Genomic DNA, 23,784 nt, shown 5'->3' with positions numbered 1-23,784 from the left:
AATGGAAGATTTAAATCAACTTGAGAACATAAATATAAGTGGCTTCCATCTTTTTCACTTTAAGCTTTTTCTCTTTCAAGTATATGGAAACATCCACCATAAAAAAAATTGTTTCTAGTTTTAATATTCCTATTAGAGTTGCAAATTTCATCAAAATAATTTACAGGCTTAGCATGACAAGATGGGCTTTATCAAAAGAGCTTTCAATGTATTGGTCTGAAAAAAAAAAGTCTCCATGTAAACAAAAGCACAGTAGTCACCATATTATTGGATGTCTGACTCCAGGCTAAAAATGAGTAAGTTAAAATGTATTAACAGGAACCTAAATTTAAAATTTATTTACATTTTAACCAGAAAAAGTAACAGTCTGCTTGTCTAATGACTCCTTTAAGCTTTAAACTCTACAATATTACCTTTTCTTATTTTTCCCTCCTATCATAGGCTTAAATTTAATTAAGATTAATTTGATCTACTGGTCCTCTAGGAATTGGACAAACATAATTAATACATTAGGCTGAAAATTCAAACTTTTATTCATGGACTCAGCCAACTCCACGGGGACTCTCAAGTCTTTTAAAAAGTTAATCCTCATGTAAGTGTTGTGTCTTCAAACACTGGGCTTTTCAATGAGAACATGCAAAATTCTTTCCCTGCACAAAGGAAAACAAAGATGTGGTAATTCCCCACAAAGAACCAACAGAATAATAGTTGGACATATAGTGAAAAGGTTCTTTGTCTTGAGAGGCATAAATGCATCTCCCTGCATAAGAGATGGCTGTGTTAACTGGAGCACTGCTTATTCTGTGACACTAAATATTGCCCCAGGACCTCAATGAACCGTGACATGGCAAGGGCTCTGTGCCAGTTTATTGAATTGACACAGGATCTCAGAGTTCTGAACCTTTCCTTGTAGGAAATTAATGTAGATGCAGGATGACTTTGAGTACAGCTGCTGAACGAAGGTAAAGAATTCAGTTTGTCCCTGTCACCTTCTGCTGGAGGCTGAGCCCTCCCCTGAGAGAGGAAAAATCCCACTTACAATGGAAAAACTTGTCTGCAGCAGCTCTAACTTTTATCACCTATAGCATCTATAAATTAACTCGTTAATATTTGCTTATTAGTGATGCTGGGCCAGTGACTTCACAAGAGCCCCCTGAAACACCCTTGTGAAAGCAGGAGATGAGACTCCCCAGACTGTAGAACAAACAACATAGGAACAAATTCCCCTGGGAAAATTAGGCAGGAAGATGCTGTATTTATAGAAAGGGGAGTTAAAGTTTTTTGGTTTGTTTTTTTGGGGTTTTTTTTAGCCACTCATTATTTACACTGATACTGGTAATCATGGGATGGCTGCAGAAGGGACCAAGAAAGAAAGTTGTCACCACAGGGCTGTCAACATGAAACTGGAATTTAAATACCTCCTCCTGCAGTGAGCTGCAATACAGGGGCAAAGCTTTATCCCCAGAATGCTGCAGATTTTCATGAAACTGCCAGAAATGAAGGCTGCATGCAGTGGGCAAAACCAAACACAGTGGGCACAGATGGATTAGAAAAAAAAAAAAAAAACTAATACTAAACAGCAAAAATGCTGCAGTAACAGGAAAATGAGAATATTATGTTTAATGGTCCTGAGAGAAGTAAAAATGTTTTGCATACAAGGCTTACTCAGAGACATAACAATTCACAGAACTAAAAACATGATGTATTTTTCAGTCTCAATACTTTCTAGGTACCTGAAGTGCATTTTTCTTTGCACTGCAACCACTCAAAGCTGATCCAACAAAGAGCCTGTCAGTCCTGTAAATCATATCTTTAGGTTCCAGTGAGACATGATTATGTCTTATTCAGGTTTCATGTGCATTCTTCTTGACAGCATGAAAGCTGGCAGTCCTCTAGCCAGCCAAGGAAATAATTATTTCCACATATACCAATGCTTAGACAGGTCCTAAAACCCTAACTTCAGCTTGGCATATTGTTTCTGTTTTCTGGGGTTTTTTTCAGATATCTGCAAATCCTTTGCATTTTGACAACTTCCAGTACTATTTTCACACTGAATTTCCTAGGAAAAACCAGTGCTGAAAATTATATTCCTGTATCACAACCTAAGGGAGAACTTTTTGCTCCAGCTGAGCACTGGGACACAGCAGCAGATGCAGGAGCTCTCTGTTTAACTTGTGCCCAAAAACAAAGAAAAGATATTAAAGTTTCTGCACTTATTTTTCCACGAGTTTCACTGCAGTATGTTCCAGCTTAATCAAAAGAGCAGGACAAGGAAGGAGTTTGGGCAAATGTTTTCCCTCTATATTTGCAGGAGGGAAGGCAAATATCTGTGACTTTGCAGAGTTATCCTCAGCCAGTGTCCTGGGGGTATAAAATATACCTGTTCTACCAAACTGGATGGGTATTTGCATTCCAGCCAGGACTGGGATGCAAAGCATCAACAACAGTTTTCTAATTATAACTATGCAAAATATCACCCCACTCCCAAGTATCAAACATCATGAAAGAAAAAAAAAAACAAACTGTTGTCATGCATAATAGCTCTTTCCTCCACCTTCAGCAAAGGCAGAAAGTTGACTACAACCTTTGGGGTTTTTTTAGATATTTCACATTTGCCTCCTCTTCAGGGAGATTTACAGAGGAAACAAATTACCTACAACTTGCAGGCTGATAACAGAGCTCATCTGCAAAAATGTCTCAGCACAAGGGTTCAGGTCACCACCCGAAATTTCTTTGTATCTCTTGCCTTGAGCAAGTTCAACTTGTTTATCAAAACTGGCTCAAAAAACCCCCACCAAATCCACAACAAAACAAACCAAAAATAACCCACAAAACACAAAATCTATAGGTTTTTCTCTGAGGGCAAAAAAGAATTGGCAGGATTTTTTGAGAACTAGATTCTCTGGGAGGGAGGGAGAATCCCCACCTGACAATACCCTGGCAAATGGAAGATAATGGAATTTTCTACCTCCTGAATCAGAAAAATGGATTTCTACTTAGTCCAGGAAACACCATCATGATCAGAGAACAAAGAAAGAACCATCAGGTCTCTCTTTTGTACCCCAAAGGCAGCAGAGCCATCACTCAATGCCACAAACCAGCTGATGATGAGAAGGAACAGGAAGCCAATGGCTGGAACTGCAAAAGCAGCAAATAAAAAATTAAAAATACAGGTGCCAAAAGTACCAAAAAGCCTACACAAGTTGAGTGCAGCAAGCTAGCAGGATTTGACCATGGTGAGAAAAATCCTTTGAAGATTTTTTTGGCAGTCAGTGCAGGCACCTCTCAACCACACATGCACACAAAGTACACCAAAACCAGGGGTGCCACCCCTCCCTGCCCCTCTTCTCTCCCACCCAAATGTACATGAGGCCTGCTGCTCTACAAACAGCTCCCAGATGCTGCCAAAGATTGAAAAGAAACCCAAACATAATCCAATCCAGCTGCACTCTGCCTGTGCTCTGCTCCACTGAATGTGTGGGGGCACCAGCAGGGTGGGCTCAGGCTCCTACCACAGAATGAGTGGTAAAATATCACCCAAAATAAGAGAGAATGTCTTACACAGAAGCAGAAAAAGAGGAGGCATCACATTCTTGCATGTGAGAGATGCTGGCTTCCTAAAAAATGTCTTTAGATTAGAGTTTGGAAAAAAAAATTTAAAAAACCAAAAAAACCAAAAAAAACCCAAAAAACCCCAAAAAAACCCACCTAAAAATCAAAGAGGAGGGTATAAATTCTCACTATGAAATGTAAAAAAAAAAATTACACAGTGGTTCCTTACATTTCATCCCCATGAAGACTTCCTTCTTTCCTTTAAGTCCATATGAAACTCCTGCTATAATCTTAGGAAGGGGGCAATGAAAAGAGATGCTTGGTGCTTTTAGAAAAGAGAACAACATGGACAAAGACCACTATTGATACATTGCTATTTTAAATACCCCCAAAAAATAAGCATAAATATTTCACTTGGGATCATAAACCCAATATTTTTCTCTAGAAGGTCAAGAAGAAAACCTTGTGCACAACAGACATTCAGAAGCAAGAACACAATGAGATGCGAGGGGGAAAAAAGTCATCAAGGAGAAAAAGTCCCCATGAGCTTAAAACTGGACATTTAGCACAGCTTCATTATATCAAAGCACATCCTATTTAACATAAGGGTTGTAAAACTGTAATACCTAGTGCAACACCTCAAAGGTTGATTGGGTAAGAACCTTCTTTGAAATTGGGTCATTAGTTCATACAGGAAACTTGGAAGAGATCTGTCATTCACTAACTAGCTTTAGTACTTTAATAAGAGAATGTTTCAGTTTCAGCCTGAGCCAGCCTCACCACTGTGCTGTGAAATCAGTTCTGTTAATTGAAGCAGCATTCTCTTGCACCAACACAAACTGCAGACTAATTGTTACAATGGGAATGGCTTTCCCTTACAAGCATTTCTGCAAATGTCCAATTTCATTGTTTAGGCCATGTCTTTTAGAAATTTCGCATTCTTTTATTCAACTGATTCCTCATTTCCTTTTATTCAATGTTCAAACCTGATGTGAAGTTTCTATTAATAATTCAGAAGCATCCTCATTTTGCTGCTGCATGAAATTGGATGCTACTTTAAAAATGATTGCTATACTGAAATGTAAGACCAACAAAAAAGCTGGCAAAATTTGCCTTCCTTTGGGATAAATGGAAAAAATTGTATCTTGTTATCCTCACAGAAAACTGATGTTCCTGTAAATTATGACTCATTGAATATTTCGTTGTGCTTTTAATTTTTTTTTTCAAGAAATCTTAGCAGCACTTTTTTCTTCAGGAAGTTAAAGGGTTGCAAAACTTCCTTTTCCTCACAATATTATTATCTGTCAAGGAAAAGGCTCCAAGCTGCTGCATGGGAGGTTGAGAGAACTGTAAGTTTGCTTTAAAAATGCTTGCCTTTAGGCAAAGAGCAACAACCCTTAGTTTGCTTCAAAAAAAAAATGAGTTATTGAGAGGCAGTATGGAAGTCACAAATCCATTAGTCAATGGATTAGTCCATGTCCTAACCATTCCCATCTCTGCACTCTGTCAGCTTCAGACAGCTGAATTTCTGCTGCAGACTGAACTCTAAGTAAAAAGAAAAAAGCTTAATCAAGATTAATTTGTAATCATGCTGTTTCACTTATATTTACGAATTTCAGAGTGTAACAATTTCAGTGTTCTACAGTTCTCTACAGGTTGCAGAAATCTTAACCAGTGACATGTGACAGATCAGAACGAAGGCACATCTACAATTTCCTGAGAGAAAGAGAAAGTTGAAAAAAAAGGAGAAAAAAATTGAGAATCACACGTTGTCAGGTCAGTTTTACAGTTTCTGAGATGGCAGTTGTACATTTTAGAACACCACTAGTCTCAAATGGTGAAGGCACTGTCAGTCAAACACTCCTATCATAAGCAAGCTCTGGGCTTGTCTTTGGGCATGGGAGGGGGAGAAGAGGTAGGGAAAAATAATCTCTGTACTGGGAATACTTAGATATAATGAAGTGAAAAAACAATGAAGAAATTACAGTATTCAGTGTTGGAACCCTGAAGCCTAGAAGTTTTAAACTTGCTCTGCTTTCTGACTCTGACCTCAAAAGAGCACTGCTTTTGACTTGAGGCCTTGAAGAAAGCTTCCAAATTTAATTTATTTAAGAGTTAGAATCACTGGTGTGTAGTTAGAATAAAAGTGTAATTGCACTTAGTAAAGGGTTTTGAATCTGAAGTTTTAGAATATTAATAAGTATGGGATAAAATGAAAGTTCTTAGGCATTGTCTCTTTCTTCCTTCTTGTTCCTTTTTCATAACTTCAAGTAGTAGTTTTTAGATTAAATAGTACCACAGTGTGGGTCACAAGTGTTTAGTCATTAGCTCAAAAGTATCATCAACATAAATCTTAGATCTTAATTAAATAGTTAAGCTTTATAAGATCTTCTGACTAAATTCACCTCCATCTTCTCACTTTTGGCTCAAGAGCTACAAGTACTGAAAAACTCTCTGCACTTTAAATTTAATAAACAACCAAATCCAAACAAGAAATCCATCCCTTGAGTATTCAATCCTGCCTCTAGTAAAGATTAAAAAAAAAAAAAAAAAAAACAACAAACAAAACTTAAGCACTCTCAATACAGGATCACCCTCTACAGCCTTGTAAAACAAGCAGCATCAGTGATGAGTTGGGGGCCACACATCATTGTCTTTCTGCTCTTTTGGCTCACAGCCCTTGCAGATGAGAAAAGTGACAAGGTGTCAGCAGTGCTCAGGTATCCTCAAGGCTTCAGGTCCTTTAAAGATACATGGAAGATCATGGCCTTCATTCCCAGGTCTGTATTTTTAAGATTTATTTTGCATATCTCTGGTGTTCCTATGGACTCTCAAGAGCCATCACAGAAGCTTGGCTTGGAGTCAAACTTCACACCTGACCTCTTAAAAGTCTAATTTTTCAAGTGTTCCCCCTCCCCAAAAGGATTTCCAACTTGGTTCCTCTTAAAGTGTCTTCCACAGCATAATCTTCAGCTAAAGCACTGTATACTCCCATTAAACTTTGACCTTAAAGCACAGTATTTTCTTGAATCATCAGAAAATGCCACAAATCTGCTTTTAGCAACCTGTAGGCAAAGTTCCCAAAGCTTCAGGCTCTCACTGTCCAAGCTGTCCTTGCTTCAGTCACCTCCTCCTTTCCTCATGGGAACAACATTGAAATTCAGATGCTGGTGCCTCATGTTTCATCCCCAGCAGATGAACCAGCATATCCATTTCCAGCACTAATAAGTTTCAATGAGTAGTGACAGCTTCCAGTCATGCAGAAACATAGGCAGACTCAGATGTCATTCTCAAAATGCTAACTGATTTGAGAGGGAATATTGCAGTCAAATTGCCCAAATAGACCTCTGCTTTTAAATGACTCATTAAAATCCAAGGCAAACCAAAGGTCCTGATAGCACAAGGATTATTAGAAAAAAAAGAAAAACAACCTACCATATTTAATGTGTTAGCTAACATGGTAGAATCCTCAAGAAGATAAAGCAATTTTTGTTTCAAAGAAAAGTACTTATCCTTGTGAGAAAAGACAACTTGTTATTAATTCAAGATAGAAATCACAGTACTGGAGGTGAGCCAGTTTATTGTTTTCACAAGACTTAGCAGACTGAACCAAGATAAAAGAAGAATCCCAGGGCTTTGCAAAAGGGGGATAAAAGCTGCAGGCTCTGATTTCCTGAGTGGCAGCACTGATATTCCCCACTCCAGACCTTTAGTTTGGAACCACTGTCATAGGCTCACCAGGTATCATCACTGGGGATTGAATTATCAGGGTTATTATCAGCAGTTGTGGCTTTCACTGTCTAGCACCTGGCAGTGAGGTCTGTAAAAAGATCTAGAGACTGTAAAAAACTGTGGAAAGTCCTCCATCCACACAGTGGATGCTCTGAAAAACACAGTGGTCATAAGGAAGAAAATTAAAGATATTGATTTAATTTTTTAGGCATAAGTTGCTGAAGAATTGAGTGCAAACAAACCAAAGAGCCTCGTGGCCAGGAGCCCTGGAAACCACCCCAGCTCTCAACAGACACATCCTGAAGATTTGAGTGGAGATGAAGTGAGCTCCCCACAACACCACCCTGCTCATTTCCCAGTCAGCAGCCCCCACTTCTCCATCTCCACTTCCCCCAGCCCTGCTGATACACCCACCTCTACAATTCCAGCACTCAGCTGTGTGACAGCTCGCTCAACAGCCTGGCAAGTGACAGGAAATTGTGACACATTTCACTAGAGAAGAGCTCGGGCAAGTTTACACTGAGCTTGCTCAGCTTTGTTTGAGGCAATACCAAGTAGTAAAACTGAGGATGAGCTGTCAAATTTAATTAATTAGAAATACCAAACAGCCAACCTTGCACACAAGAGATCTCAGCTATATGTAAAATGAACAGCCCCAAAAGAAAGATGTAAGTCCTCAGGTTTGCTTCCCTGAGGTGCAGGAAGCATCCAAAAGATGTTATCCATCATTACACACTCACATTAATTCTGAATTTCTCCCTCTCATCTGAAACCTGCAAGCAGAGTAAAATCAGAATCAGCCTAGATCAAACAGTGCATTGCAGCACTCTCTGCCTCCCTTCACTGTACAGGCCAAAGACAGCAGCATTTTGAGATTTCTTTGTAGTACTGCCCCAGTGACATACCAATGAAATTATGCAATTCCTGAGGACTGCAGAAAAACATAAAGGAACATAAAGAGACAAAAGAGACCATTAAGCTGGTTTAGATCCTCTCTCTCCTTTCCTTAAAAAAAAAGTCTTCTCATCTCATATAAACAGAAGATTTTTCTTAGTTTATTTGCTTTTATGTCTGGAGTAAGACATTGCCCAGCAGAGTTTTCATGAAAACATAATGACTGTTTAAAATAGTACACACTTCAAATAAAAGATGTGTCTCATAGTAAGATGAAGACAGAAAAAAAAAAAAAAACAAGAATGGTGATAAATTATTTTAAATTGTTCCCAAATAATCTACATTTCCTTTAACAAAATGAGCACACATTATATTGAGGTTTGCTTTGGGTTTGTTTTGGAGGTTTTTTTGTCGTGGGTTGATGTTTTTTTTAATTTGAGATTTTTTGAGCTTCAACCTCAAAATCATTAAACAGGCAGACAGACAATTTGTTCTATAAATATCAGGGGAACAAATACTTAGAGATCAAGGTTCTGATGCTGCAGAAACCCTCTCACCCACAGCTGAACAACTCATGACCATCACTACCAATCTTCACCCCTGGGCTGAAAAATGCCTTCAAACTCATAAAGGTAAATTTTAGGCAATTGATGGTTAGTTTTCCTGCTTTTTTCTTTCTGTCAGAGCAACAACTGAGTGCATTTCTAGGAGCTCTAGGGGAAATGTGTGTCCAGAGTGGAGAGTGCACACTTGGATCAAGAATATTCATCACATAGAGCTCTAATCACTGAGTGCACTATCACCATCCCAAGGCCTATTAAAAAAAAAAAAATAAATCTGTAAAACAGAAATGACCCCAAGCTCCAGATATGCATCATTTTTAAGGTCAGCTGGTCCCTGAAGGCATGTGTCTATTACAGGGCAAGAACAAGGGAATGACTGGAAGTCTCTGTTATTTTATGTCACTGTGGCAAGAACACTGCCTCAGAACATTTCCTCATTACTGGAAGCAAGAGTCCCATGCAGGGAGAGACAGCATAAAGTGCAAGGTCATCTGTAAAATCACCACGGATTTTTCTTTACACCCTAAAGAAGTCCTGTACTAAAACTCCATGAGGAAGGTTTTAAAGCCAAGCAGGACTTACATAGCTAGTGACACATTTCCACAGAAACCCAATTCTTGGACTTAATTTACTAAATTGCCTGTAGTGACATCTGTACATCTTGTCTGATAGAAGTCATAAGGAAGACGTGACAATATTGAAAAAAATGTTACTGCTGGCATTACTGGAAACACTCACAGCATGCATCTGGACATGCCAGAGCATGTACAACACCAATTCCATGCTCTAGGAGGCAGGAAGGACACAAATCCTTCAAAAATCAAAGAACCTATACTCCAACACTCCCATGGATTCCCCACACAAGGTAACATGTCCTTTAACTCTTAAAAACTGCTTTGCACACAAGTGCCTCGCTCTGCCATGTGAGCAAAAAATGATTACACAGACAAGTACACAGTGCAGAAAGTGATGTGAGTTTACACAATTTATCCAGTGAAGCATGAAGGACAGAAATAGAAACTCCAGGATCACCTGCTTTTAGCCTATGAAGCTTTTGGGGGAATGTTGTGTATCTAGAGAAAGAAACGTGGATTGCATCTGCTGTGTGCCAGTGTATACATAAATATTTATATATATATACATATACATACATATACATACACACACACACACAAACAACAGCAACTAGAGGATTGCACCACGTTCTGGTATCCACATGATTCACACACAAAGAACCACTAAAAACTCACTAATGGGAAAAATGCCAGTGTTTGCCAGGGGCAGGTAGTTTAAATTACTATTTCTATCTTCCTCTGAGAAGAAAGTCAAGGAAACTTGATTAATATTTTTCTACCAGAAACTCTCCTCCTTTGAACACTCTGGAGGTCAAACTAGATGATGTAATGATCTCTTGTGGTTTTAAACTGGTTTTATAAATTATCTGACTTAAAAATAGACAAAATGTTTAAATAATAATATTCTCCTAAAATTGAGTGCCTGGTACAACAAGGCTCCAGTCACTGGCTAAGATCTGGAGGGACTATGACCATACAAAGATTTGTAATAAACCAAAGGGGAAATCCTGGGTAGATATTCCACAATTGCATTCTACTGACTCTCTCCACCTGAAAAGCAAGTGATATATGCTCTCTTCTGTAGAGCTGCTTTAGCTAGCTGCACATTTCCATCAAAGCATGGATGCAGGCTGTGTCTAGGGCAGAACCATTCCCAGGTTTGGGAAATGCCACAGCAGCAAGGAGCTCCATGCTCAGCCAAGAGGCACAAAATCCATGGTGTCCCATGAAACTGGAGCCTGTTTCTGGCTCAGGGGAGTTGCTCCTTGCCAGCTACACCCCTGTTGAACTTGCCACAAGCACAACCCAACTGAGCAAACCTCACTGACTTACATGAACTGCCTGGAAATCCACTGGGTATCACTTAATTCCATGAGCCACCGAGTACACGAACAATGGGAATCAGATTACTCTGCTCATATGTTTTGACAACAGCAATTTCATTCTATTTATTATGATAATTCATAAAGCACCAGCAAATGCAGTGCAGAATCTCCTGTGAAAATAATTACAGCCTAGTAATGCAGGATCTTGTTGAAGCACACCATTAATTCCTTGACAGTTCAGGAAAAGCCAAAGATTTTGTGCAAATGAAGGATTAGCAAGGTCTCAACACACACATTTCCTTGCACTTAAAATGAGCCAGGAGCAAGCCTTATTAAATCAGCATTTCATATGATGCTTTAAAATGATAGCCCCCAAGGCAGATTGTTTGGTACTTCAAAAGATAGTTATCATACTGCTTACTCTGTGTTGCAGCCTGGGATAACAGAAAAACAAATTCCCATCTAATTGCTCTACCACTGTATACAGGGAGCATAAAACAGTTGCTCTTTCCCACAGCTGTCAAAAACCCCCAGAGTTTTATTCACAGTGAGGTGCCACCAGTATCACACAAAGGGAAAACAGCTCTAATATAATGCTGTGAATTGTCTTCCACTTGGCTACTGAAAATATTTTGAGCAGTAACCTTTTCTGAACCTGCCATTCAGCATTTGGGCTGCCTCCATATGTGCCTCAGGGCTATATTGCTTGCCTCTGTGTGTTTAAAGTGCTTCTATTTCTATGCAGAAAAACTTTGTGGTTGTTCATTTAATGGCAGTTTTTAAAGTAAGATTTGCCTAAAATTGGAAAAAAAAAAGGCTGGGGAATTTCTTCTTGATGTTTAATGAAGTTGTCTGAAAATTTGCTTATTTGTAATAAAAAAGGACTGAGTCAGTTCCCTGCTTTGCATCCTCTATGTTCTCAAAGTCCTTGCAATACAGCCACTATGAAATCATGACACCCAAGATGCAGATCTGTGTGATCTCTCTAATGTCTTAATTAACACAAGTCTTCATAAGTACAACTGACCCAGAAGCTGTAAGGAAACATCCCTTACAACCAAAACCAGCATTTTAATAAATATGAAAATGTGATCAGAGACAGATTACTTGCTATATATAGTTTGACAGTCCAACCTAATAAATTAGAACCCCTTAAAACCCACCAGAAATATCTGCCAATGTTCAAAACAAAATCTCATAACGAACAATTAAGAATGCTGAGAGGACACACAGAAGATGCTGCATTCTTCCAAACTTTTCCATCTTATCTCAAATGTTTACAGTAAAAAGAACAGAGATGTTTTCTTCAAACCACAGTTTTTATCAATCCTCTCCAACATTCAAGCAGCACAATATTGCAAAACAACTTTCTCCTCCCTGCTCTTTTGTCATTACTTTTTTTTCCACACTCTTATTACTTCAGGCAGAAATAACTTGGAGATACTATCATCAATTTACCAAAACAGAATTCCCCTGAATTTATTTTCCTTTAAGTTATACTTTTGCAATTAAATTGTACATTAGAGCTAAATCTAATGATTTTCAACCTGGCTGAAACTGATTGGCTCACTAAGTCTGCAGTTTAATTCTTCCTCCCTCTCATTTTGCCAACTGGAAGAGAAATGAATCTACCTTCAAGCCTGTTGGAATCAATCTTCTTTTCTCTCTCTCACAATTTATAAGCCAGAGGCTTAAAAAGTGTTCATATCCTCTTTTAACAAGCTGGTTTTGTGAGATAAGCACAAGAGCATTAATAAAAATAGCTCAGCTTTAAGGCATCAACATTTTACAAAAGTAGATCTTAAAAAAAAAAAAAATTGTAAAGGTGAATTGTGATTTATACCATGTTACTTTTCTTATACTACAAATTATCAATCATCTCTAAAAGATCCCTCCTTTTGTATGCCAGAGTCATGAATGAAATGCTGCCAGCTCATTTCTGATCAGGGAGACACTGCACAGCACAGACAAACCCCTGTTAGTCCTGGGACCTCTGAACACTGGCACACTGCAGAGGAAGGTTTATTCTTTTCCAGTTATGAACTTTGACTTTTTCATTATAATTTTATTATATATAACTTAATATTTTATTATATATATTATTATTATAATTCATTTTTAAGCCCTTCCCAAAGATTTCATAGCATCCCACACACTATATTTCAGTGTGGTCTACACATCACTTTGCCACCATCCTCAGTGTCTTCTGAGTTGACAAAAACTGTATTTAGACAACAGCAACACAACCACTGGCACTGAAACTTTTATTACTTCAATTACAACAAAGCAGCTGGCAGTAATAATAACACTACTTAGCATTTATATGCTGCTTTATATCTTCAAAAGCCTGTATAAATATTTGTTAATTAAGCCTCACAAAACTCCTGAGAGTTTCTTTGTTTATAAATAGGCAAACTGAGACGGAGACAAAACAGCTGTTCCCAAAATTGAGTTTTTTAGATTATTTTTAAAAAGGGGAATGGAGATGTCTGGACTTTCAGAGTTATTAAAGGACAGCTTAAAATACTCAAAGAACCCAATGGGACATAAACTGTCATGCTCTAAACATCCACCTCCAAAAAAAAAAAAACAAAACCCAAAAACAAAGAGTGCTGGGCCTGGGAAGACACAGCTCCCAGCTGCCCTGGGCCACTTGCATGTCAGCATTCAGCTTTCATATAAAACTGAGGGAAAATGTAAATTCTAAGTAGAAAATACTTGTTCCACCATGTACATAAGGCACTTCTGAGAATATTTAACATTCATATTCAGTAAGACTATTTATTGAAGAGACTTTTTAATGTGTGTTAGACACCTCCCTCACACAGGGAAAATAAATACCTACACACACTCTAACACCTCCCAGTGAGGTCTGGAGCTGCATGATGAGAGATTAAAATTATTGCCTTGTCACAGCATTATAGGGAAGACATGACTTAACACACAAAAATGTGACTGTCCATATAATTTCACACACAAGATTTCCCACTGAGAATGGTGGATCTGAAATGCTTTAGAGAAGTCATTGCAATAAAGGACAGAAAAGGAGAAAAAGAACAGAAGTTTGAGTATGCAATAGCTTTACTACAAGAAGTGCCATGAAGCTGAACATGGAGCACTATGTGCAATTAAACAGTGATGTAAAACAAAAAGGACAGTTAAATAAAGAAACAGAAGAGGGAAAAAAAAATAAAAACAACAAGAGACTAAAGTTATACCAACAGTAGGATGGGCCAGAGTATGGAAGATGGTGGAGAAATGGCTGAGGCAGCAAGAGAGGGAAGGGAAACCTCAAGAGCTGCCCCAGGGCCAGTCTGAGCAGGGAGAGGTGAGCCCAAAGCTGAGGGCAAGCACTGCAGTGCCTGCACTGGATTAGTTGTGCCTGGTTCCTGGCAGAGGCAGGGTGCTTGTCACCCAGGGGTGGCTTACCCAAGAGACACGGAGGTAACAAAGTCCAGATTGCTCCTGCTGTCCTGCCCTCTCCGTGTGAGATAGCACCAACAGGACAATTACAGGTTAGCCCAGATTTATTAGCCTTAACCAAGTTTGCTGCTAAAACCAACAGATCCCATCCTCTGCCTCCCAGCTCTCTGCCCTGGACAAGACTTTACCCCTGAACACAGGAAGAGAAGGAAACAGAAAGAGAAAACATCACACTAAGGGCTGTGAGAGCACAGGAGGAATTGCAAAGCAATAAATAATGCTGGAAGTGGAGCATAGAATAAATAATTCCACCTTGGGAAAAGCAAGTCTAAGATTGAAGGGAAAGAAAAAAAAACACATGTATTTAATATACAACCCTCCACCCAATTCTGAATGTGAAACACAGATGTAAACTTTCATCTCCATCTGAAGGCACTACAGTGCACTCAGTGCCTTCTCAAGACATGTTGTGCAAAGCTGAAGATTACTTGAGAGGCACAAGTATAAAAGGTTGACTTTTCCACGTCACTTTTTAAATGGCACACAAGATCATCAAGCAAAATTTTATTGCCACATGATATCACAAACTCCTCATGATGCAACTCCATTTCCTTGCATTATCCTTGCCAGATCATTGAGCTCTCCATGTGTCTGAGTGCATAAGACAATGTACAAGACAAATGGATAAAGGTCTCACATTTACATGCTGAGTAACAGAACAGCTCATTCAAAAATATTTTTATGATATACACTGGGATGCTCACAGGCTTTGAACATTTAAGCAAATCCCTGCATTAACCAGATATCTAAGATCCAGAAAACACCAAGTGTCTTTCTAATCTCTTATGGAGCAGGGGAAAAAAAAAAAAAAAAGTTTTCTTCAGCCCAATTACTTCAAATTATATTTTACACTGGAAACAAAGAGATCTTTGTCTCAGGAAATAGAGAAGACAACACCTCAGACATACTGTGGAAACAAATAAAAAGATCAGTGGCCTCGGAAGAAGGAAGAACACATTGGAAGGAAGAGCAAAGTGCTCAGTTTTCATGAAAGGAGCATTCAGAAGGATGAATTAATCCCTCTCAACGCCCCACAATGAAAGAACATGCCCATTAACCAAAGTTCACATTTCAGGTGAAAGACAGTTCACTATGACCTTTAGCAGAACAAGACACAGCAACATCCAAGTCTACCTAAAGGCAAAACATGGACAACATTGGGATAATCTTGTACCTCACCAGGTATCTGCAAGTACTGAGGAGCAAATGAACTTGTGTGAGCTCCTGTATTTCTCATGTATTTTAGAACAGGTTTGATGCAGCTGTTTTGAGGAGGGGGTGTTAAAAACCATTTCCTAAAGGGTGTGGGCTTATCTAATGGACAACAAGCAGGTGCTGCTAACAACTCACTTCCAGCTCCTCTCTGCACTTGAGACAATTTCTGGAGGGTGAGGAGAAGGGAGCACTGATGGGAGAAACAGCAATCCTAGTGCCTGATTTTCTACTTGGTCAAATTTGAAAAATGCTTTTACATGCAGGAGCAGAAATCAAAGTAATAAATACAAATCCACCAGGAGTTCCTTCTTTATTTTCCAGTTACAAACATTCCTGAGCTACAGACAATAAGAGAAACTCTTATTGTCTTTAGTCAGAAGTTCCCAGCAGCTACAGCAAACTCCAGCCCCAAGAACCATCTCTGGCAGTTGCACAATTAACTCAGCTGAATACAACTCCCCTGCACTCATGGAGAGCTTGAAAGGAATCAGGTGTTCCCTTACCTGCAGGGGTCATCTCTAAAATCCAGAAAATCCATCAACTGTAACATTTTGGATTATTAAAAGACACGTCCTCTCTCTCTCTCATTTAAAGCAATGCATTATTTAAAAGAAAAACAAACAAAAAACCCAAAACAAAATGAAATTGATAATGAAACAGAACAGCAAAAAGGCCAAAAAACCCCTTGATCTGTATGAAACATTTTTTTAAGTTACTGGACATTGATAATACCTGCCTTCACTCAACAAATCCTGTTCTCAAAATTATTCATTTTTACTAAATATTCTGTTGAAATACTCAACATTTTCACAATATTCCAGGAGAGGAGAATAGTTTAAACATTTTTGTGTTAGTTATGGGTTTTTTGCTATTGTTTTTTTCCTCTGTAGCTTTATAGAGAACCTGACAATTTCCATGGTTGGAACATGAGTGAGGCTCTAAGAACAAAGGCAAAAAGAATTCTCTGTCACATCACCACAGTAATGAAGACGCCTGCCATGCATCAGAAAACTACACAGCAGAAAATCTCACAGAAATGGATAAATCCATGGAAAATACTAACTCTACACCTTTGAGGCTAGAGACTTTGTCTATTCAGGATGCACAAGGTGGCTGAAGTCCATTCATCAAAAGACAAAGGCAATAAATGCAAAGCAAGTAATTTGTAATTTGCTACTTCCATGTCTGATCTTAACCCTGTGGAGATTCACAGCATGCCTAAGTTTAATTACCAGACAGTGGCATGGAGAGGGAAGGGAAGAAAGGGCTGCAAGCATCCAGCTAGTAGCAATTCAAGGCCCTGAGCTGGCTAGTATTTCAAAATGTTGCTAAAATGACATTACAATCCAAGGCATGTGTTAGTGTTTGCCACAGCCCAAAGTGAAACAGATATTAACAAGCTAATGCTAGCAACATTTCCATTTCTGATTCATTTTTTATCCCCCAGTGCCAATGACACAAAATTAGGAGGGGTTAAAAAAAAGAAAGAAGAAAACAGAACAGATGTGGAGGTTGTTCTTCCCACACCATGATGGTCTTTCCAAGAAGGATGTGACTGTCCAGTGTCAATAGCTGTAAAAGACACCTCGTCTTAAAATTCAGGTTGAGTGACTGCAGAGCATTCTGTTTTATAAACAGCTTTGCAGATGTTTTCTACATACACCCAAAACAGTGCCACTGACTTAGGTGAAACTTTCAGTGACTAAATTCCTCTATAGCACAACAGGGAGAGCTGCTGTGGCTGCTCAGGACTGCACTAACAGCTGAAGTTCATGGCAAAACAAAGTTCAGATGGCAGCCATCATCTAACTCGGAATTCAGGGTAGAAAAGTGAAATTCCAGAGCATCAGAGTTAAATCAAAATCTGCACAAAGCAGAATGTCATTGTTTTGGATGAATAAATTAGAGGATGAATCAGAGTCCAACTCAGGAGTTAAGATAAAATGGCACCAGTTACAGCCCCTCCCAAAAAGCAGGAAACATAGTTTCATCTATTTTGAAGCATTTAATAGAAAAACTAGAGAACTAGCACTGAAAACAAATCAGCCTCTTATACACCAAATTTTCACACTGAAAAGTATACTTTGAATGGAGATACAAGGATCAGGTCATGCATTCTGCACTGTAAGCAACCCAGATCCAAGGTGTTAAATTTTTCTTTCTGGCCATCAGCCCCACAGCAGAGAGGGGAGTCTGGAGAGGTCACACCCAAAGGGCTTCCTTTTTCTGTCTGGCATAGCCAAAAGCTGTCTTTGAAAAAATCCTGTGCACTGATTCACTGCATGAAAAGAGATGAAGGAATTGTAACCAGGAATATATGAGCAACAAGTGGTCGACACTGAAACCAAAGTTAGCAAGGGCTTTATTAGTGCAATCTTTGTCATGTGGACTCCAAGTCTTCTCTTATATCCCCACAGTAACAGAAGAGTTCTTATATATTTAATCTATTTTGACTTTTGGGGCTTCAATTATTTGACTTCAGATGTTAGATTTTAATAAGCTGTCACCCACAGGGAAAAAATGCAGTAGTTATGTGACTGATTTGCCATTTACAGCTGGACTATAGACAGGAAAAAAAAAAAATGAACCATATTTCAAGAATTTAGTTGTCACCAAGTGGAAAACTTCAGTACTTTTTTCCATCTGTCCATTTCACAGCAGAAGTAACTCCAGATTCATCTCACCCTCTCTATTACTGCTGTATATAACTAGCACCTAATCATAACTGGGTGTTGCTGCTCGTGGGGTGTCACCTCCTTCCAGATAAACCTAATGGGACACTTTGCCTCCTTTCAAAATTACAGAATCACTCAGTGCATGCACTCAGAGCTCTGAGAAGGCACAACTCAACACCACAGCCTCCAAGAGTGTGTGACAGCACAAGCCAGCTGGAAACTCAAGCCCAAAGCCACTTGCATTTCCTTGGGCTCTCCAGTACAAGCAGCAGCCCCAGGCTGATCCCGTGGAGCCTAGAGCACAATATCTGGTTACCTGGACACTAATAATGCTGCACTCCCTAGGAACTGTGAATCAGGAGAGATGTGGGGCGTCTCCTCACACCTTGGAAACTCTGCAAGCTCTTTGCTGTCCCAACCACCCACTGGCTGAGAGGAAACCACCAAAACTCCCTGCAAGCCTGACCCAGGACAGGTTTAATCTCCTCGGAGGGCAGCGTTTCCAGGGGTATTCCAGGGAAAGGAGAACGGCCACGCAATGCTGAGCAAGTATTTCCAGTTGCTAACAACAAAAATGGTCCTTTTTATGTTCTCCCATGTAAGCAACTTTTGTAGCTCGCATATAGACGTTGCACAATGACAAACGAGAAGAAAGACAGTCAATAGGAAGGGAGGAGGACCTCGTTTTATGATGAAGGAGACGAGTAATTTAAACATGATCTATGCTGCCAAGGCATGCGAGAGCCATCATTTGGTTAATATTTCAGCAGGCACAATGCAGAGGAGCAAGACTTTTACCTTCAGTACTTCACCTCAAGTAAACAAAGCAGACTCCACAAAAGGTCACGCCACTCTGGAGGGTACAAGATTCACCAGCCAAGGCAAAACACAATTTCTGAGTGGGAGGATTTGTTCTCAAACAATATCCTTGAGAAAAACCTGTTACACCTTTTCTTCTACTGCCTGGCTTGAAGCTATGCTTTAGTGGAAGCTGCAACATCTCGCTATTCGGGGATACTGAGGTCACGGCGACAAGGACCACTTTAAATTATTCCTCAAAATGCCAAGAAAACCTGTTTTCCAAGGCGTGCCCAGGTCGCTCGCACAGCGGCAATGAGTAAGGGAGCCATGGCGATGAGAGGGGCAGAATGAGCAAAGACGACAGGGAAAGTTACCGGAGAGAATGAAAGGGCTGAACAGCGGGGGGAGACCAAAGACAGCACCAAACCAACCCGCATTCAACAGGATTATCCCACCCCAAAGCTGCTCTTTGCCCGCTACCAGCGACAGAGATGGACAAGCCGGATGAACCAGGAGGGAAAAATACTCCCAGCTAAGGACTGGAAGACGAGTCACCTGGTGGAAGGTGAGGCAGCAGCAGCAGCAGGAGGAGGAGAAGGAGGAGGAGGAAGGCAGCCGCACGGACGGTGCCCCCGCGGGCTCCAGGGATGCCCAGCCCGGCGGGCAAGGTGCGAGCAGGTGTGGCGAGCACACGCACACCTACACGGACACCGACACGATATTCACACACACCCAGGGCTTCCCGGGGGTACAGCCAGCCGGGGAAAGCTGCAGCAGCCACCACCGTGCCCGGGGAAGCCCCGGAGGGAGTTCTGACCCGCCTGTCCGAGCGCAGGGCGGCGGGGATGGAGCGGGGGCAGCGCCCCGCAATCCGCCCTGGCGGGTTTTGGGGTGGCGGAACAAGACGGGGGTTCGACGCCAGGGGGAAACCCCATCCCATCCCAGCCCAGCAGCCCCTTACCTTGGCCCGGGTCCTCCCTCCTCCCGGCCCGCGGGGCTCGGGGCGGGCGCGGGGGCTCCGCTCCGCTCCGCGCCGCCAACAAAGTGCGGGAGCGGGGCGGGCGGCGGAGCGGCGAGCGGAGCGGAGCGGGGCCGAGCTCCCTCTGCCGGGCACCCTCCCGGCTCCAGCTCAAGGAACCCCAGCCCCAGCCCCAGCTCTAGGAGCCCCAGCCCCAGCTCCAGCAGCCCCAGCCCGCGGAGCTCCCGCCCGGCGCCCCGGGGCTCTGCGCACCGCGGAGCCGCCTCCATCCCTCCATCCCTCCTCCCGCTCCCTCACCGTGCAAAGGTGGCTGAAACGTGGGAGTTTAAAGTCAACGCAAACGCTTGCCAAAATAATAATAATTATAATAAAAAAATACAAGGCCACACAGAAAAACCTACCACGACTCCAAAGGAACATCCTTCCCCCGAAGAAGTAGGTGTAGCTAAACCACCTTTGGAATGACTGGTCTACGGGAACAAAAGTCTCCCGTCTCTGCTTGAAAGGCCGGGTGAAATCTCCCAGCTGTTTGGTGTTGTTTCCATCTGGCACCGCGTTCCCCCCGCTCTGACAAGTCACAGGTGGCTTTGGCTGGGCGCAGGGGAATGGTCCCTATGGAGCTCGCAGGTAGCCAAAGTCCTCACCCCGCACTGCTAGCACAGCTGCGATTGCTATAATGAGACACTTCCCACCCCCTAAACAGGGCTGTTCCACCAGAATCTGTTTTCACTGATCTCTCTTTCAAATAAGTTTTTGCCTTATGTGGCTCCAGAGGACAGCTAGAAAGCACAAATCTTTTTGGCATATGAAAAGAACCTCTATTCGGGGTATGTATAGGAGAGCTAGTCTGATTTTTTGAGGTTCTACTACTGATTTTCGATAGGATTCAATTGCCAATCTAAAAAAATTTACACACCTGCTTAATTAGCTTCCCGAGGCTCCTTCCAGGCTTGACCAAGATCCCTTAGGAAGAGCAGAATCATATCTGGAGCAGGCAGCTATTTCCACCGAGCCGCGGTTATCCACACGGAGCAACAGGTCCTCTGTGGTACAAAGTTTCTGCGATTCCCTCTCCAAGAAACCTGCGGAGGAAAAGTATAAACTAACGAAAGAGCAGCTGCTCGCTGAAATTTCCACTCAGTTCCAAGAAACGAGACTTGGCAGGTCCTTGCTTTTTATAACACTCCGTGACTCATTCGCAGAAGCAGGTGAAGTCAGAGCCATCACTGCCAGAGTCCTGCCCCTGACGGCTTCACCAGGAAGGACACGGATCTTCCCGATTTTGGAAAAAAAAAAATAAAATAAAATAAATAAAATTAACAGGATGATATTGCTCAGCTACTGTTTGCAGCAGTTTGGTTGATGAAACTCTTCTCAAGCGGTGTTATTCCATCCTTGACCTGGTGTTTGCCAGCGAATCTTCCTAAAATAAAGTCTGAATTCTACAAAGGGAATTTTGCCAGGTATTTTGCCAGGTTCTGGCCGCAGGCAGGAGCAGCAGGCAGGCGTGAAACTCACTGTGGACTCCTGAGAACCAGGCAGGAGAGAGTAACCCGAGCCTGCAGCTGAGGCTGGGAGAGGTGGGGCCTCACTCCACAATTGCTTAGGAGTTCACCTTAACCCTGCTTAGGAGGGAAAAAAAAAAAAAAAAAAAAAAAAAAAAAAAAAAAAAAAAAAAAAAAAAAGAGGGAGAGAGAGAGAAAGAAAAGCAGTTCATCCAACTTCCCCTTCCTGGCTCGGAGCTTGCAGAGCCCCCTTGTTGTGCTGCATCTTCTATGAGTTCTGTCTTTTGTCCTCCACAAAACAGGAAAGCTCAAAAAAAAAAAAAAGTGAATTAAATGTATGTACCCAAACAAGCATTGAAATGTGCAGATACCTACATTTCCCCAGTTTGTTTCCAACAAACTTTCAAATCTTGAGGGATCAGATTATGGAGAGGCTGCCTAGGCAATTCCTGTGAATGAAACTTACAGGAACACTGACATTTCCAAACTATGCCAGATGCCATACACACACTCCCTAGGTAAATAATAACAGTAATTGACACTTAAAAGCGCTTACCCCATGAGAGGTAGAAAGAAATACGAGAGATTCTCTTATAGAAAAGGCTGGGGACTGCTCCAGTCCTTGGCAGCAGTAAACAGTGCCTCTCTTCCCCCTTTTTCCTGGATAGAAGCCCGAGCCCACCCCCTGCTCTAATTCCTCTTAACAAAGGACAACACAAATGCAGAAGACCACTGTGGGCTGATCATTTTGTTTGGTTTCACTTGGGGGAAAAAAAAACCAACCAAAAAACACATTTTAAAGGAACAGACACAATAAAAAGGAGAGAAAGTGGGATGTGAGAATCAGAGAAGGGTAACCAGAAGGATAAATGGGAGAAAGATTTGGGGAAGAATAAATTCTATTATTGTTCTCTATGTCTTTTCTTCCAGATATGTACAGTAGGTGTGGACATGGATAGAATTGTTTTACATGAGCATGAAGTTAATATTGCTGCAGAAAAGAAGCCAGAACACTGTAGCACAGGGGACAAAGAAGGCATTTTACCAATCTTTCTCTGCTTGGGGAAAAGACTAAATACACCCAATAATTCTCTTCTGTTGGAGATCAGCCTGAAGAGACTTTCTGGGCTGGGGACCTGCAGTTGGTTTACACACCACAAAGAACTCAGCCAGGGGTCTGGCAGATCCATCAGAGCCCCCTTTCCTGCCTGGAATGCAGCCATGCTGTGGCCCCAGCCTGCCAAAATCTCCTGTGCAGGTGCACACACCATGGAAGGCAGTGGGGAACAGACCTGCAGCTTCCTGAGGAGCTCCTCTGTTCAGCCCCTGCTGGAAACACACGGGCAAGGGCTCAGTTTGCAGAGCATTAGCTGCAGCAAGCCCCGAGATTCAAGAGGAGCTGCTGATACTGGAATTTCCACTCTCATTGAAAACAGACACTGCTGTATCCATAGAGTTTTCAGAAGAAAAATATACAAAGCGAGCCTGAGTCGTCTATTGATTTTAAGGCACGTGCAGCTCAGTGAGAAACAGAATTGTTCCTGATTTAGGTCATAAAAATGCAAGATAAACCCAGAGGAATCCACAGCAAGTGAGAGAAACAAAAGACTGGCTTTTAGTCCTGCTACTCCATTCTTTATGCTATGAAAAACAAAACAAAATAAAGATTGCAAGTGCTAAACATGGTACTATCTATAAAACTATGCAGGTAAGAGGATTTGAAGAACAGCCATAGAGGTTCTTCTAGTCCCAAAGTCATTTTTATTTTTACTTGAAGATTCTTTTGGGTGTGTCTGGTTTTAAAGTATTCTGCTTAATTATGTCATCCTTTGTGTCATAAATATATGTGTACATATATTTAGACCATTTTTAGAAGACACTAAGTGAATGTGATGAGTTGTTCTAAATTCAGATTTACTATTTGAGCAGCAAATCCAAGAAAAACATAATGACATCAAAATTTGTGAGGTCTAAACACGTTCAGGAATTCTACACACTTCTACATTATTAAGATTATAATTAATTAATTAATCGATATTAATTAAGAAGCTGGGGTCTTCTACCCTAAAAATAACCTTTGGACAAGCCTTCTGATATGTTTGGGTTGGATTCCCCTGCCCAGAAGAAAAAAGGAAGGAGTATAGAAAGATCATTAAAAGAATTCCTCTCTCCTCATTAGTTGATTCCTGTATTGAACCACCTTTCTAAGGAAGGTTGTTTTAGGCAAACAAAGTAAAACAGACCAGAGAGTTACCCACAATCCAAATGTGAAAAAGGAGGAACTCAGTGTGTCTGAAATCCTCACAGAAGCTCAACTCCAGACTCAGCTCTGAACTAGAGGGAAAATGTCTGGACTGCTCCTGGCTGACTCATACACTCTATCCCAGGTACAGAGCCAAAGCAGCACAAAGAATTCCCAGAAATCTCATTTCCATGCAAAAAATGAGTGTTGGAAGGGCTCAGAGGTTTAGCAGAGAATGTATCA

General features: G+C 41.1%; 1 protein-coding gene across 4 annotated transcripts in view; it reads right to left on the bottom strand.

Moving 5' to 3' along the window:
- The window catches only part of EPS8 (EGFR pathway substrate 8, signaling adaptor), a 112,308-nt gene extending 90,992 nt beyond the window's left edge, over positions 1 to 21,316 (bottom strand). For 2 of the 4 annotated variants that reach the window (XM_079304053.1, XM_079304057.1), the window contains exon 1: positions 20,711 to 21,316. The gene's annotated coding sequence lies outside the window, so the exon portion shown is untranslated. Of the gene's footprint in view, positions 1 to 19,776; positions 19,895 to 20,195; positions 20,469 to 20,710 lie in introns of those variants that run through there. The other 2 variants (XM_079304054.1, XM_079304055.1) reach the window with 2 other exon arrangements.
- Positions 21,317 to 23,784: the final 2,468 nt, after the last annotated feature.

This window comes from Erithacus rubecula, assembly GCF_903797595.1.
Source record: "Erithacus rubecula genome assembly, chromosome: 4".
NCBI classification, from domain to species: Eukaryota; Metazoa; Chordata; class Aves; order Passeriformes; family Muscicapidae; genus Erithacus; species Erithacus rubecula.
Note: the sequence above shows the minus strand (reverse complement) of the source record. Positions and strands in the feature narration are given on the sequence as shown.